Raw genomic sequence first — 13,737 nt, forward strand, 5'->3', positions numbered from 1 at the left:
AATGATTTATTTCGCAAAACGCAAATAGCTAATTACTTATACGATGTTTAGAAAATGCAACTAAAAAAATTTATATGAAATAAAATGGGAGGGGTGCAACACGAGGACTTCCCAAGCAGTCACCCATCCTAGTACAACTCTCATCCAAGCACGCTTATTTGAGGAGTTCTGATGGGATCCGATGCATTAGTGCTGGTATGATCGCACCTGTCAACTATTGCACATGTGCTTCGAATTTGATTGCAAATTTGACCAAATAACATTTCAAATGATTTGTTTTGCCAAAAGAAAATAACTAATTAGTTACACGATGTTTAGAAAATACAACTAAAAAAATGTATATGAAATAAAATGGGAGGGGTGCAACAAGAGGACATCACAGGAGGTCACCCATCCTAGTAGTACTCTCCCCCAAGCTCTTTTAACTGCGGACTTTTGATGGGGTCCGGTGAATTAGTGCTGGTATGATCGCGTCTATAAACTCGTGCGCAATCTATTTATATAAAGGCTGCCCCTTATCGCACTTGCACCTCGAATTTGATTGCAAATTAAACCAAATAACGTTTCAAATGATTTCCTTTGCAAAACGCAAATAAGTAATTATATACACGGTGTTTAGAAATGCAACTAAAAAAATTTATATGAAATAAAATGGGAGGATGCAACATGAGGACTTCCCAGGAGGTCACCCATCCTAATACTACCCTCACTTAAGCTCGCTTAATTGTAGAGTGTTAATGGGATCCGCTGCATTAGTGCTAGTATGATCGCATCCGTCAGCTCTGGCACAACTATTCATATAAAGGCTGCCTCTTATCACACTTGCACCTCGAATTTGAGTGCAAATTCGACCAAATAACGTTCCAAATGATTTTTTTCGCAAAAAGTAAATAACTAATCAGTTACACGATGTTTAGAAAATACAACTAAAAAAATTTATATGAAATAAAATGGGAAGGGTGCAACACGAGGACATCCCAGGAGGTCAACCATCCTAGTACTACTTTCGCCCAGGCATGCTTTACAGCAGAGTTCTGATGGGATCCAGTGCATTAGTGCTGGTATGATCACACCCATAAACTTTTCCGCAATAAATTTATGTAATAGCTACCCCATATCGTACTCGCGCCTCGAATTTGAATGCAAATTCAACCAAATAACGTTTCAAATGATTTATTTCACAAAAGGAAAATACCTAATTATTTACACGATGTTTAGAAAAGGCAACTAAAAAAATTTTATATGAAATAAAATAGGAGGGGTGCAACATGAGGACTTCCTAGGAGGTCACCCATCCTACTACTACTCTCACCCAAGCACGTTTACCTAAGGAGTTTTGATGGGATCCAGTGCATTATAGTTGGTATGATCGCACCTGTCAACTTGTACGCAATCTATTTATATAAAAGTTGCCCCTTATCGCAATTGCGCCTCGAATTTGATTACAAATTCGACCAAATAACGTTGCAAGTGATTTGTTTCGCTAAAAGCAAATAACTAATTAGTTACACGATGTTTAGAAAATACAAAAAAAGGTATATGAAATAAAATGGGAGGGGTGCAGCACGAGGACATCCCAGGAGGTCACCCATCCTAGTAGTACTCTTGCCCAAGCACTATTAACTGTGGAGTTCTGATGGGGTCCGGTGAATTAGTGTTGGTATGATCGCACCTGTAAACTCGAGCGCAATCGATTTATATAAAGGCTGCCCCTTATCGTACTTGCACCTCAAATTTGATTGGAAATTTGACCAAAAATGTTTCAAATGATTTCCTTTGCAAAACGCAAATAAGCAATTATATACACGGTGTTTAGAAAATGCAACTAAAAAAATTTATCTGAAATAAAATGGGAGGATGTAGCACGAGGACTTCCCAGAAGATCACCCAACCTAGTACTACCTTTACTAAAGCTCGCTTAACTGTAGAGTGCTAATGGGACCCGGTGCTTTAGTGCTAGTATGATCACATCCGTCAACTCTGGCGCAATCTATTTATATAAATGCTGCCCCTTATTGCACTTGCGCCTTGAATTTGAATGTAAATTCGACCAAATAACGTTTCAAATGATTTGTTTCGCAAAAAGAAGAAAACTAATTAGTTACACGATGTTTAGAAAATACAGCTAAAAAAATTTATATGAAATAAAATGGGAGGAGTGCAACATGAGGATATCCTAGGAGGTCACCCATCCTAGTACAACTCTCGCCCAGGCACACTTTACAGCGGTGTTCTGATGGGATCCAGTGCATTAGTGTTGGTATTATCGCACCCGTAAACTTTTGCACAAACAATTTATATAAAGGCTACCCCTTATCGTACTTGCGCCTCGAATTTGAATGCAAATTCGACCAAATAATGTTTCAAATGATTTACTTCGCAAAACAAAAATAACTAATTAGTTCCACGATGTTTAGAAAATGCAACAAAAAGAATTTTTTTTATGAAATAAAATGGGAGGGGTGCAACACGACGACTTCCCAGGAGGTCACCCATCCTAGTACTACTTTTACCCAAGCACGCTTAGCTTCGGAGTTCTGACGGGATTCGGTGCATTAGTGCTAGTATGGTCGCACTCGTCAACTCTTGTGCAATCTATATATATAAAGGCTACCCCTTATCACACTTGCGCCTCGAATTTGATTGCAAATTCGACCAAATAACATTTGATATGATTTCTTTCCTAAAACGCAAATAACTAATTAGTTACACGATGTTTAGAAAATGCAACTAAAAATTGTTTTTCTACAAAATAAAATGGGAGGGTGCAACACGAGGACTTTCTAACAAGTTGCCCAACCTAGTACGGCTCTCGCTCATGAGCGCTTAACTGCGGAGTTCTGATGGGATCTGGTGCATTAGTGCGAGTATGATCACACCCGTCAACTGTTGCGCAATCTATTTATATAAAGGCTGCCCGTTATCGCACCTGCGCCCCGAATTTGAATGTAAATTCGACCAAATAATGTTTCAAATTCTTTATTTCGAAAAACACGAATAAGTAATTACTTACACAATGTTTGGAAAATGCAACTAGAAAACAAATTTATATGAAATAAAATGGGAGGGGTGCAACACGTGGACTTCCCAAAGGGTCACCCAACCTAGTACTGCTCTCTCCCAAGCAAGCTTAACTTCGGAGTTTTGATTGGATCTAGTGCTTAAGTGCGGGTATGATCGCACCCATCAACTATTGCGCAATCTATTTATATAAAGGCTGCCCCTTATCATACTTGCGCCTTAAATTTGACTGGAAATTCGACCAAAGAACATTTCAAATTATTTCTTTCATAAAACACAAATAACTAATTAGTTACATGATTAGAAAATGCAACCAAAATTTTTTTCTACGAAATAAAATGGGAGGGGTGCAAGAAGAGGACTTCCCAAGAGGTCACCCACCCAAATACTACTCTCTCCAGAGCATGCTTAACTGCAGAGTTCTAATGGGATCCGGTGCATAATTGCTGGTATGATCGCTCCTGTCAACTCTTTCACAATCTATTAATATAAAGGCTGCCCCTTATCGTACATATGCCTCGAATTTGAATACAAATTCGACCATATAATGTTTCAAATTATTTATTTCGGAAAACGCAAATAAGTAATTAGTTACACGATGTTTGGAAAATGCAACTAAAAAAATTATATGAAATAAAATGGGAGAGGTGCAACACGAGGACTTCCTAAGGGGTCACCCATCCTAGTACTACTCACTCCCAATCACGCTTAACTGCGGTGCTTAAGTGCTGGTATGGTCGCACCCGTCAACTATTGCATAATCTATTTAAATAATGGCTGCCCCTTATCACACTTATGCCTCCAATTTGATTGAAAATTCGACCAAATAATGTTTCAAATGATTTGTTTCGCAGAAAGAAAATAACTAATTAGTTACACGATGTTTAGAAAATGCAACTAAAAATTGTTTTTCTACTAAATAAAATGGGAGGGGTGCAACATGAGGACTTCCCAAAAAATCACCTATCCTAGTACGATTCTCGCCAAGAGCGCTTAACTGCGGAGTTTTGTTGAGATCTGATGCATTAGTGGTGGTATGATCGCACCAGTAAACTCTTGCGCAATATTTTTATATAAAGGCTGCCCCTTATTGCACATGCGCCTCGAATTTGAATGCAAATTCGACCAAATAACGTTTCAAATTATTTATTTCGCAAAACAAAAATAAGTAATTACTTACGCGATGTTCAGAAAATGCAACTAAAAAAAAATTTATATAAAAGAAAATAGAAGAGGTGCAACACGAGGACTTCCTAAGATGTTACCCATTCTAGTACTACTCACTCCCAAGCACACTTAGCTGCAGAGTTCTGATTGGATATAGTGCTTAAGTGCTGGTATGATCGCACCCGTGAACTTTTGTGCAATATATTTATATAAAGGTCGCCCCTTATCCCACTTGCGCCTCGAATTTGATTGGAAATTCGCCAAAATAACGTTTCAAGTGATTTCTTTCGTAAAACGCAAATAACTAATTAGTTACATGATGCTTAGAAAATGCAACTAAATTTTTTTTCCAGGAAATAAAATGGGGGGGGTTCAAGACGAGGACATCAGATAGGTCACCCATCCTAGTACTACTCTCTCCCGAGCACGCTTAACTTCAGAGTTTTGATGGGATCCGGTGCATTAGTGCTGATATGATCGCACCTGTCAAGTGTTGCGCAGTCTCTTTATATAAAGGCTACCCCTTATCGCACTTGCGCCTCGAATTTGATTGCAAATTCGACCAAATAACATTTGAAATGATTTCTTTCGCAAAACACAAATAACTAATTAGTTACACGATGTTTAGAAAATGCAACTAAAAATTGTTTTTCTATAAAATAAAAAGGGAGGGGTGCAACACGAGGACTTTCTAAGAAGTCGCCCATCCTAGTACGACTATCGCCCATGAGCACTTAACTGCGGAGTTCTGATGGGATCCAGCGCATTAGTGCGAGTATGATCGCACCCGTCAACTCTTGTGCAATCTATTTATATAAAGGCTGCCCTTATATCACTTGCGCCTCGAATTTGAATGCAGATTCGACCAAATAACGTTTCAAATTATTTATTTCACAAAACGCAAATAAGTAATTACTTACACGCTGTTTGGAAAATGCAACTAAAAAACAAATTTATATGAAATAAAATGGGAGGGGTGCAACACGTGGACTTCCCAAAGGGTCACCCATCCTAGTACTGCTCTCTCCCAAGCACACTTAACTGCAAAGTTCTGATTGGATCTAGTGCTTAAGTGTTGGTATGATCGCACCCATCAACTCTTGTGCAATCTATTTATATAAACGCAGCCCCTTATTGCTCTTGTGCCTCGAATTTGATTATAAACTCGACCAAAGAACGTTTCAAATGATTTCTTTCGCAAAACGTAAATAACTAATTAGTTATACGATGTTTAGAAAATGCAACTAAATTTTTTTTTCTACGAAATAAAATGGGAAGGGTGAAAAGACGACGACTTCCCAAGAGGTCATCCATCCTAGTACTACTCTTTCTTTAGTGCGCTTAACTGCAGAGTTCTGATGTGATTCGGTGCATTAGTGCTGATATGATTTCACCCGTCAAGTCTTGCGCAATCTCTTTATATAAAGGGTTCCCCTTATCGCACTTGCACCTCGAATTTGAATGCAAATTCGACCAAATAACGTTTCAAATTCTTTATTTCGCAAAATGCAAATAAGTAATTAGTTACACGATGTTTTGAAAATACAACTAAAAAACATTTATATGAAATAAAATGGGAGAGGTGCAACACGAAGACTTCCCAAGAGGTCACCCATCCTAGTACTATTCACTCCCAAGCACACTTAGCTGTGGAGTTCTGATGGATTCAGTGATTAAGTGCTGGTATGGTCGCTCCCTTCAACTCTTGTGTTATCTATTTTTATAAAGGCTTCCCCTTATCGCACTTGCGCCTCGAATTTGACTTCAAATTCGACCAAAAAACATTTTAAATGATTTATTTCACAAAACGCAAATAAATAATTAGTTACACGATGTTTAGAAAATGCATATAAAAATTGCTTTTCTATGAAATAAAATGGGAGGAGTGCAACACGAGGACTTCCAAAGAAGTCGCCCATCCTAGTATGACTCTCGCCCATGAGAGCTTAACTGCGGAGTTCTGATGGGATCCGGTGCATTAGTACTGGTATGATCGGACCTGTCAACACTTGCGGAATCTATTTATATAAAGGCTACCCTTTATCGCACTTGGACCTCGAATTAGATTCCGAATTCGACCCAATAACATTTCAAAAGATTACTTTCACAAAATGCAAATAACTAATTTGTTACACGATGCTTAGAAAATGTAACAAAACAAAAGTTTATAAGAAATAAATCAGGAGTGGAGGAACACGAGGACTTCCCAAGAGGTCACCCATCCTAGTACTACTCTCGCGCAAGCACGCTTAACAGCAGAGTTCTAATGGAATCCGATGAATTAATGCTAGTTTGATTACAGTCATCAACTGTTGCGTAATCTATTTATAAAAAGGCTGCCCCTTATCGCACTTGCACCTCGAATTTGAATGCAAATTCGACCAAATAAAGTTTCAAATAATTTATTTTGCAAAACGCAAATAACAAATTATTTACACCACTTGGAGAATATGCAACCAAAAAAATATTTATATGAAATAAATTTGGTGGGGTTCAACACGAGGACTTCCTAAAAGGTCACTCATCCTAGTACTACTCTCGCCCAAGCACGCTTAATTGCGGAGTTCTGATGGGATTCGATACATTAATGCTGATATGATCGCACCGGTCAACTCTTGCACAATATATTTATATAAAGGCTGCCACTTAACGCACTTGCGCCTCGAATCTGAATGCAACTTCGACTAAATAACGTTTCAAATGATTTATTTCACAGAACGCAAATAGCTAATTAGTTACACGATTTTTAGAAAATGCAACTACAAAAATTTATATGAAATAAAATGGGAGGGGTGCAACACGAAGACTTCCCAAGAGGTTACCCATCCTAGTACTACTCTCGCCCAAGCACGCTTTGCTGCGGAGTTCTAATGGAATCCGGTGCATTAGTGCTGGTATGATCGCACCCTTAAACTCTTCCGCAATGTATTTACGTAAACGCTGCCCCTTATCGCACTTGCGCCTTGAATTTGAATGCAAATTCGAGCAAATAACGTTTCAAATAATTTAATTCGCAAAACAGAAATAACTAATTAGTTACGCCACGTTGAGAAAATGCAACAAAAAAATAGTTAAATGAAATAAATTGGGAGGGGTACAACACGAGAACTTCCCATAAGACCCCCTATCCTAGTACTACTCTCGCCTCAGCACGCTTAACTACAGAGTTCTGATGGGCTCCGGTGCATTAGTGCTAGCATGATCACACCAGTCAATTCTTGCACAATCTATTTATATAAAGGTGCCCTTAATCGCACTTGCGCATCGAATTTGAATACGAAATCGGACAAATAATGTTTCAAATGATTTATTTCGAAGAACGCCAATAACTAATTAGTTACACGATATTTAGAAAATCCAACTAAAAAAAATTATGAAATAAAATGGGAGGGGTGCAACATGATGACTTCCCAGGAGGTCACCCATCCTAGGACTATTCTCGCCCAAGCAAGCTGAACTGCAGAGTTCTCATGGGATACGGTGCATTAGTGCTGGTATGATTGCACACGTCAACTCTTGTGCCTCGAATTTGAATGCAAATTTGACCAAATAATATTTCAAATGATTTATTTCACAAAACGCAAATAACTAATTAGTTAAACGATGTTTAGAAAATGCAACTAAAAAAATTATATTAAATAAAATATAAGAGGGGTGCAACACGAGGACTTCACTGGAGTACGACTCTTATACAAACACGCATAACTGCGTAGTTCAGATGGGATCCGGTGTATTAGTGCTGGTATGATCGCACCCATCAATTCTTTCGCAATCTATTTATATAAAGGTTGTCGCTTATCGCACTTGCACCATGAATTTGAATGCAAATTCGACCAAATAACGTTTCAAATGATTTATTTTACAAAATGCCAAAAACAAATTAGTTACACGATATTTAAAAAATGCAACTAATTTTTTTATGAAATAATATGTAGGAGGGGTGCAACATGAGGGCTTCCCTAAAGGTCACCCATCCTAGTACTACTCTCATCCAAGCACACTTAACTGTAGAGTTTTGATGGGATCAGGTGCATTAGTGTTAGTATGATCGCACCCATCAACTCTTGCGCAATCTAGTTTCATAAAGGCTACCCTTTATCGCTCTTGCGCCTCAAATTTGAATGCAAATTCGACCAAACCATCCTAGTACTACTCTCGCTTAAGCACGCTTAGCTGTAGAGTTCTGATGGGATCCGTGGCATTAGAGCTGGAATGATCGCACGCGTCAACTCTTGCGTAATCTATTTATATAAAGGCTACCCTTTATAGCACTTGCGCCTTGAATTTGAATGCAAATAACTAATTAGTTACACCACGTTGAGAAAATGCAACTCAACAAAATTATATGAAATAAAATGGGAGGGGTGCAACACGAGGACTTTCCAGGAGTTCACCCAACCTAGTACTACTCTCGCCCAAGCAAGCATAACTACGGAGTTCAGATGGGATACGGTGTATTAGTGCTGGTATGATTGCACCCGTCAACTTTTTCGCAACCTAATTATATAAAGGTCGCCCCTTATCGCACTTGCTCCTCGGATCTGAATGCAAATTCGATCAAATAACGTTTCGAATGATTTATTTCGCAAAACGCCAGTAACTAATTAGTTACACGATGTTTAGACAATGCGACTAAAAAATTATATAAATAAAATGGGAGGGGTGCAACACGAGGATTTCCCAGGAGGTGACCTATCCTAGTACTACTCTCACCCAAGCACGTTTAGCTGCGAAGTTCTAATGGGATACGGTGCACTAGTGCTGGTATGATTGCACACGTCAACTCTTGCGCAATCTATTTACATAAAGATCGCCCCTTATCCTACTTGTGCCTCAAATTTGAATTCAAATTCGACCAATTAACGTTTTAAATTATTTATTTCGAAAAACACAAATAACTAATTAGTTACACCACGTTTAGAAAATGCAACTAAAAAAACTTTATCTGAAATAAAATGAGAGGGAAACAACATGAACACTTCCCAGGAGGGCACCCATCCAAGTACTACTCTCGCCCAAGCACGCTTGACAGTAGAGTTCTGATGGGATCCGGCACTCTAGTGCTGGTATGATCGCACCCGTAAACTCTTGCGCAATCTATTTATATAAAGCCTGCCCCTTACCGCACTTGCGCTTCCAATTTGAATGCAAATTTGACCAAATAATGTTTCAAATAATTTATTTTGCAAAACCCAAATAACTATTTAGTTACACCACGTGTAGAAATACAACTAAAAAAACTTTTTACATGAAATAAAATGGGAGGGTGAAACACGAAGACTTCCCAAAAGGTCACCCATCCAAGTACTACTTTCACCTAAGCATGCTTAACTGCACGTTTCTGATGGGATCCGGTGCATTAGTGCTGGTATGATCGCACCCGTCAACTCTTACGTAATCTATTTATATAAATGCTTCCCCTTATCGCACTTACGCCTCGAATTTAAGTGAATATTCAACCAAATAACATTTCGAATTATTTATTTCGCAAAACGCAAATAACTAATTAGTTACAGCACGTGTTGAAAATGCAACTAAAAAAAACTTTATATGAAATAAAATGGGGGTGCAACACGAGGACTTCCCAGGAGGTCACCCATCCTAGTACTACTCTCGCCCAAGCACGTTTAATTACGAAGTTCTGATGAGATCCGGTGCATTAGTGGTTTGATCGCACCCGTCAACTCTTGCGCAATCTATTTATATAAAGCTTGCCCCTTATCGCACTTGCGCGTCCAATTTGAAGGCAAATTCGACCAAATATCGTTTGAAATTAATTATTTCGCAAACGCAAATAATGAATTAGTTACACCACGTGGAGAAAATACAACTAAAAAAACTTTATATGAAATAAAATGGAGGGGTGCAACCGAGGACTTCCCAGGAAGTTACCCATCCTAGTATTACTCTCGCACAAGCACGCTTAACTGCGGAGTTCTGATGGGATCCGGTGCATTAGTCCTGGTAAGTTCATCCCTGTCAACACTTGGGCAACCTATTTATATAAAGGCTGCCCCTTATCGGACTAGCGCCTCGAATTTGAATGCAAATTCGACCATATAACGTTTAAATTATTATTTCGCAAAACGCAAGTAACATATTAGTTACACCACGTGTAGAAAATGCAACTAAAAAAACTTTATATGAAATAAAATGGGAGGGGTGCAACACGAGGACTTCCTAGGAGGTCACCCATCCTAGTACTACTCTCGCCCAAGAACGTTTAACTACGGCGTTTTGATAGGATCTGGTGCATTAGTGCCGGTATGATCGCACCCGTCAACTCTTGCGTAATCTATTTATATAAAGGCTACCCTGTATCGAACGTGCGCCTCGAATTTGAATGCAAATTCGACCAAATATCGTTTGCAATTATTTATTTCGCAAAACGCAAATAACGAATTAGTTACACCACGTGGAGAAATTGCAAGTAAAAAAACTTTATATGAAATAAAATGGGAGCGGTGCAACACGTGGACTTCCCAGGAGGTCACCCATGAGAGTACTACTCTTGCCCAAGCACGCTTAACTGCAGAGTTCTGATGGAATCCGGTGCATTAGTACTAGTATGATCGCACCCGTCAACTCTTGTGCAATCTATTTATATAAAGGCTGCCCCTTATGGCACTTGCGCCTCGAATTTGAATGCAAATTTGACCATATAATGTTTCAAATTATTTATTTCGTAAAATTCAAATAACATATTAGTTAATCTACGTGTAGAAAATGCTACTAAAAGAAATACTTTATATGAATTAAAATGGGAGGGGTGCAACACAAGGACTTCCCAAAAGGTTACCCATCCTAGTACTATTCTCGCCGAAGCACGCTTGACTGCGGAGGTCTGATGGGATCCGGTGCGTTAGTGCTGGTATGATCGCACCCATCAACTCTTGCGCAATCTATGTATATAAAGGCTGCCCTTTATCGCGCTTGCGCCTCGAATTTGAATGCAAATTCGACCATATCACGTTCCAAATTATTTATTTCGGTTAACGCAAATAACAAATTAGCTACACCTTGTGGAGAAAATGCAACTAAAAAAACTTTATATGTAATAAAATGGGTGGGGTGCAACAAGAGGACTTCCCAAGAGGTCACCCATCCTAGTTCTACTCTCGCCCAAGCACACTTAACTGCGAAGTTTTAATAGGATCCGGTGCATTAGTGCTGGTATGATCGCACCCGTCAACTCTTACGCAATCTATTTATATAAAGGCTGCCCCTTATCGCCCTTGCGCCTCGAATTTGAATGTAAATTCGACCAAATAACTTTCAAATTATTTATTTCGCGAAACGCAAATAAGGAATTAGTTACACCACGTGGAGAAATTGCAACTAAAAAAAACTTTATATGAAATAAAATGGGAGCGGTGCAACACGTGGACATCCCAGGAGGTCACCCATCGTAGTACTACACTCGCCCAAGCACGCTTAACTGCGGAGTTCTGATGGAATCCGTTGTATTAGTACTAGTGTAATCGCACCCGTCAACTATTGTGCAATCTATTTATATAAAGGCCGCCCCTTATCGCACTTTTGCCTTGAATTTGAATGCAAATTCTACCAAATAACGTTTCAAATTATTTATTTCAGAAACGCAAATAACGAAATAGTTACACCACGTAGAGAAAATGCAACTAAAAAAAATTTATCGGAAATAAAATAGGAGGGGTGCAACATGAGGACTTGAAAAGAGGTCACGCATCCTAGTACTAATCTAGCCCAAGCAAGCTAAATTGCGGAGTTCTAATGAGATCTAGTACATTTGTGCTGGTATGATCGCACCCGTCAACTTTTGCGCAATCTATTTATATAAGGGCTGACCCTTATCGCACTTGCGCCTCGAATTTTAATGTAAATTCGACCAAATATCGTTTCAAATTATTAATTTTTCAAAACGTAAATAACGAATGAGTTGCACCACGTGGAGAAAACGCAACTAAAAAAATATTATATGAAATAAAATGGGAGGGGTGCAATACGAGGACTTCTCAGGAGGTCACCCATCCTAGTACTACTCTCACCCAAACATGCTTAACTTCGGAGTTCTGATGGGATTCGGTGCATTAGTGCTGTATGATCACACCCGTCAACTCTTGCGCAATCTATTCATATAAAGGCTGCCTCTTATCGCAGTTGCGCCTCGAATTTGAATGCAAATTCGACAAAATATTCTTTCATATTATTATTTCGCATAACGCAAATAATGAATGAGTTACACCACGTGGAGAAAATGCAACTAAAAAAATATTATAAGAAATAAAATGGGAGGGGTGCAACAGAGGACTTCCCAGGAGGTCACCATCCTAGTACTACTCTCGCCCAAGCACGCTTAACTGCGGAGTTCTGATGGGATCCAATGCATTAGTGCAAGTATGATCGCACCGTCAACTCTTGCGCTAGCTATTCATATAAATGTTCCCCTTATCGCAATTGCGCCTCGAATTTGAATGCAAATCGACCAAATATCATTTCAAATTAGTTATTTCGCAAAATGCAAATAACGAATGAGTTACATCACGTGAAGAAAATGCAATTAAAAAAATTATATGAAATAAAATGGGAGAGGTGCAACACGAGGAGTTCCCAAGAGGTCACCCATCCTAGTACAACTCTCGCCCAAGCACGCTTAACTGAGGAGTTCTGATGGATCCGGTGCATTAGTGCTGGTATGATCGCACCGATCAACTCTTGCGCATCTATTCATATAAAGGCTGCTCTTATCGCACTTGCGCCTCAAATTTTAATGCAAATTCGACCAATATCGATTCAAATTATTTATTTCGCAAAACGCAAATAACGAATGAGTTACACCTTGTGAAGAAATGCAACTAAAAAAATTATATGAAATAAATTGGGAGGGGTGCAACACGAGGACTTCCCAAGAGGTCACCCATCCTAGTACTACTCTCGCCAATGCATGCTTAACAGCGGAGTTCTGATGAGATCCGGTGCATTAATGCTGTTATTACCGCACCCGTCAACTCTTGCGCAATCTATTTATATAAAGGCTGCCCTTATCGCCCTTGCGCCTCGAATTTGAATGCAAATTCGACCAAATAACTTTTAAATTATTGATTTCGCAAAACACAAATAACGAATTAGTTACACACGTGGAGAAATTGCAACTAAAAAAAACTTTATATGAAATAAAATGGGAGCGGTGCAACACGTGGACTTCCCAAGAGGTCACCCATCTTAGTACTACTCTCGCCCAAGCACGCTTAACTGCAGAGTTCTGATGGATTTTGGTGTATTAGTACTAGTATGATCGCACCCATCAACTCTTGCGCAATCTATTTATATAAAGGCCGCCCCTTATCGCACTTTTGCCTCGAATTTGAATGCAAATTCTACCAAATTACGTTTCAAATTATTATTTCACAAAGGCAAAAACGAATTAGTTACACCACCTGGAGAAATGCAACTAAAAAACTTTATAAGAAATAAAATGGGAAGGGTGCAACATGAGGACTTCCAAAGAGGTCACCCATCCTAGTACTAATGTTGCCCAAGGACGCTAAATTGCGGAGTTCTAATGAGATC

The 13,737-nt window shown here is 38.9% G+C and overlaps 11 non-coding genes and 32 pseudogenes across 11 annotated transcripts; all 43 read right to left on the reverse strand.

The window, feature by feature from the left end:
- Window positions 1-90: 90 nt before the first annotated feature.
- On the reverse strand, window positions 91-209 carry LOC121221788 (uncharacterized; annotated as a pseudogene).
- Window positions 210-357: 148 nt separating this feature from the next.
- LOC121221264 (uncharacterized) lies at window positions 358-476 on the reverse strand (annotated as a pseudogene).
- Window positions 477-656: 180 nt separating this feature from the next.
- LOC121221880 (uncharacterized) lies at window positions 657-775 on the reverse strand (annotated as a pseudogene).
- Window positions 776-956: 181 nt separating this feature from the next.
- LOC121221774 (uncharacterized) lies at window positions 957-1,075 on the reverse strand (annotated as a pseudogene).
- A 183-nt stretch (window positions 1,076-1,258) lies between these two features.
- Window positions 1,259-1,377, reverse strand: LOC121221852 (uncharacterized; annotated as a pseudogene).
- Window positions 1,378-1,555: 178 nt separating this feature from the next.
- On the reverse strand, window positions 1,556-1,674 carry LOC121221841 (uncharacterized; annotated as a pseudogene).
- A 180-nt stretch (window positions 1,675-1,854) lies between these two features.
- LOC121221251 (uncharacterized) lies at window positions 1,855-1,973 on the reverse strand (annotated as a pseudogene).
- Window positions 1,974-2,155: 182 nt separating this feature from the next.
- Window positions 2,156-2,274, reverse strand: LOC121221889 (uncharacterized; annotated as a pseudogene).
- A 185-nt stretch (window positions 2,275-2,459) lies between these two features.
- LOC121221623 (5S ribosomal RNA) lies at window positions 2,460-2,578 on the reverse strand. Its single transcript, XR_005919010.1, has one exon. It is a non-coding gene; the product is annotated as a 5S ribosomal RNA (ribosomal RNA).
- Window positions 2,579-2,762: 184 nt separating this feature from the next.
- On the reverse strand, window positions 2,763-2,881 carry LOC121221259 (uncharacterized; annotated as a pseudogene).
- A 185-nt stretch (window positions 2,882-3,066) lies between these two features.
- LOC121221798 (uncharacterized) lies at window positions 3,067-3,185 on the reverse strand (annotated as a pseudogene).
- Window positions 3,186-3,365: 180 nt separating this feature from the next.
- Window positions 3,366-3,484, reverse strand: LOC121221801 (uncharacterized; annotated as a pseudogene).
- A 181-nt stretch (window positions 3,485-3,665) lies between these two features.
- On the reverse strand, window positions 3,666-3,766 carry LOC121221317 (uncharacterized; annotated as a pseudogene).
- Window positions 3,767-4,253: 487 nt separating this feature from the next.
- LOC121221890 (uncharacterized) lies at window positions 4,254-4,372 on the reverse strand (annotated as a pseudogene).
- Window positions 4,373-4,555: 183 nt separating this feature from the next.
- LOC121221244 (uncharacterized) lies at window positions 4,556-4,673 on the reverse strand (annotated as a pseudogene).
- Window positions 4,674-4,858: 185 nt separating this feature from the next.
- LOC121221892 (uncharacterized) lies at window positions 4,859-4,977 on the reverse strand (annotated as a pseudogene).
- Window positions 4,978-5,161: 184 nt separating this feature from the next.
- LOC121221748 (uncharacterized) lies at window positions 5,162-5,280 on the reverse strand (annotated as a pseudogene).
- Window positions 5,281-5,464: 184 nt separating this feature from the next.
- LOC121221297 (uncharacterized) lies at window positions 5,465-5,584 on the reverse strand (annotated as a pseudogene).
- A 183-nt stretch (window positions 5,585-5,767) lies between these two features.
- Window positions 5,768-5,885, reverse strand: LOC121221834 (uncharacterized; annotated as a pseudogene).
- A 185-nt stretch (window positions 5,886-6,070) lies between these two features.
- LOC121221855 (uncharacterized) lies at window positions 6,071-6,189 on the reverse strand (annotated as a pseudogene).
- A 186-nt stretch (window positions 6,190-6,375) lies between these two features.
- On the reverse strand, window positions 6,376-6,492 carry LOC121221288 (uncharacterized; annotated as a pseudogene).
- A 184-nt stretch (window positions 6,493-6,676) lies between these two features.
- Window positions 6,677-6,795, reverse strand: LOC121221826 (uncharacterized; annotated as a pseudogene).
- A 182-nt stretch (window positions 6,796-6,977) lies between these two features.
- LOC121221816 (5S ribosomal RNA) lies at window positions 6,978-7,096 on the reverse strand. The gene has a single exon (XR_005919135.1). It is a non-coding gene; the product is annotated as a 5S ribosomal RNA (ribosomal RNA).
- Window positions 7,097-7,279: 183 nt separating this feature from the next.
- Window positions 7,280-7,398, reverse strand: LOC121221807 (uncharacterized; annotated as a pseudogene).
- Window positions 7,399-7,577: 179 nt separating this feature from the next.
- LOC121221903 (uncharacterized) lies at window positions 7,578-7,696 on the reverse strand (annotated as a pseudogene).
- Window positions 7,697-8,125: 429 nt separating this feature from the next.
- LOC121221770 (uncharacterized) lies at window positions 8,126-8,244 on the reverse strand (annotated as a pseudogene).
- Window positions 8,245-8,549: 305 nt separating this feature from the next.
- LOC121221751 (uncharacterized) lies at window positions 8,550-8,668 on the reverse strand (annotated as a pseudogene).
- Window positions 8,669-8,847: 179 nt separating this feature from the next.
- On the reverse strand, window positions 8,848-8,966 carry LOC121221669 (5S ribosomal RNA). The gene has a single exon (XR_005919056.1). It is a non-coding gene; the product is annotated as a 5S ribosomal RNA (ribosomal RNA).
- A 183-nt stretch (window positions 8,967-9,149) lies between these two features.
- LOC121221871 (uncharacterized) lies at window positions 9,150-9,268 on the reverse strand (annotated as a pseudogene).
- A 183-nt stretch (window positions 9,269-9,451) lies between these two features.
- LOC121221901 (uncharacterized) lies at window positions 9,452-9,570 on the reverse strand (annotated as a pseudogene).
- A 181-nt stretch (window positions 9,571-9,751) lies between these two features.
- On the reverse strand, window positions 9,752-9,867 carry LOC121221792 (uncharacterized; annotated as a pseudogene).
- Window positions 9,868-10,046: 179 nt separating this feature from the next.
- Window positions 10,047-10,166, reverse strand: LOC121221840 (uncharacterized; annotated as a pseudogene).
- A 181-nt stretch (window positions 10,167-10,347) lies between these two features.
- On the reverse strand, window positions 10,348-10,466 carry LOC121221702 (5S ribosomal RNA). Its single transcript, XR_005919089.1, has one exon. It is a non-coding gene; the product is annotated as a 5S ribosomal RNA (ribosomal RNA).
- A 183-nt stretch (window positions 10,467-10,649) lies between these two features.
- LOC121221616 (5S ribosomal RNA) lies at window positions 10,650-10,768 on the reverse strand. Its single transcript, XR_005919003.1, has one exon. It is a non-coding gene; the product is annotated as a 5S ribosomal RNA (ribosomal RNA).
- A 186-nt stretch (window positions 10,769-10,954) lies between these two features.
- On the reverse strand, window positions 10,955-11,073 carry LOC121221412 (5S ribosomal RNA). Its single transcript, XR_005918804.1, has one exon. It is a non-coding gene; the product is annotated as a 5S ribosomal RNA (ribosomal RNA).
- A 183-nt stretch (window positions 11,074-11,256) lies between these two features.
- Window positions 11,257-11,375, reverse strand: LOC121221754 (uncharacterized; annotated as a pseudogene).
- Window positions 11,376-11,558: 183 nt separating this feature from the next.
- LOC121221730 (5S ribosomal RNA) lies at window positions 11,559-11,677 on the reverse strand. Its single transcript, XR_005919117.1, has one exon. It is a non-coding gene; the product is annotated as a 5S ribosomal RNA (ribosomal RNA).
- Window positions 11,678-11,859: 182 nt separating this feature from the next.
- Window positions 11,860-11,978, reverse strand: LOC121221331 (uncharacterized; annotated as a pseudogene).
- A 183-nt stretch (window positions 11,979-12,161) lies between these two features.
- On the reverse strand, window positions 12,162-12,279 carry LOC121221686 (5S ribosomal RNA). Its single transcript, XR_005919073.1, has one exon. It is a non-coding gene; the product is annotated as a 5S ribosomal RNA (ribosomal RNA).
- Window positions 12,280-12,461: 182 nt separating this feature from the next.
- Window positions 12,462-12,578, reverse strand: LOC121221781 (uncharacterized; annotated as a pseudogene).
- Window positions 12,579-12,756: 178 nt separating this feature from the next.
- Window positions 12,757-12,874, reverse strand: LOC121221591 (5S ribosomal RNA). Its single transcript, XR_005918979.1, has one exon. It is a non-coding gene; the product is annotated as a 5S ribosomal RNA (ribosomal RNA).
- Window positions 12,875-13,051: 177 nt separating this feature from the next.
- On the reverse strand, window positions 13,052-13,170 carry LOC121221630 (5S ribosomal RNA). Its single transcript, XR_005919017.1, has one exon. It is a non-coding gene; the product is annotated as a 5S ribosomal RNA (ribosomal RNA).
- A 181-nt stretch (window positions 13,171-13,351) lies between these two features.
- Window positions 13,352-13,470, reverse strand: LOC121221622 (5S ribosomal RNA). The gene has a single exon (XR_005919009.1). It is a non-coding gene; the product is annotated as a 5S ribosomal RNA (ribosomal RNA).
- Between the last annotated feature and the right edge of the window lie 267 nt (window positions 13,471-13,737).

This window comes from Gossypium hirsutum, chromosome D09 (genome assembly GCF_007990345.1).
Source record: "Gossypium hirsutum isolate 1008001.06 chromosome D09, Gossypium_hirsutum_v2.1, whole genome shotgun sequence".
Lineage (NCBI taxonomy): Eukaryota > Viridiplantae > Streptophyta > Magnoliopsida > Malvales > Malvaceae > Gossypium > Gossypium hirsutum.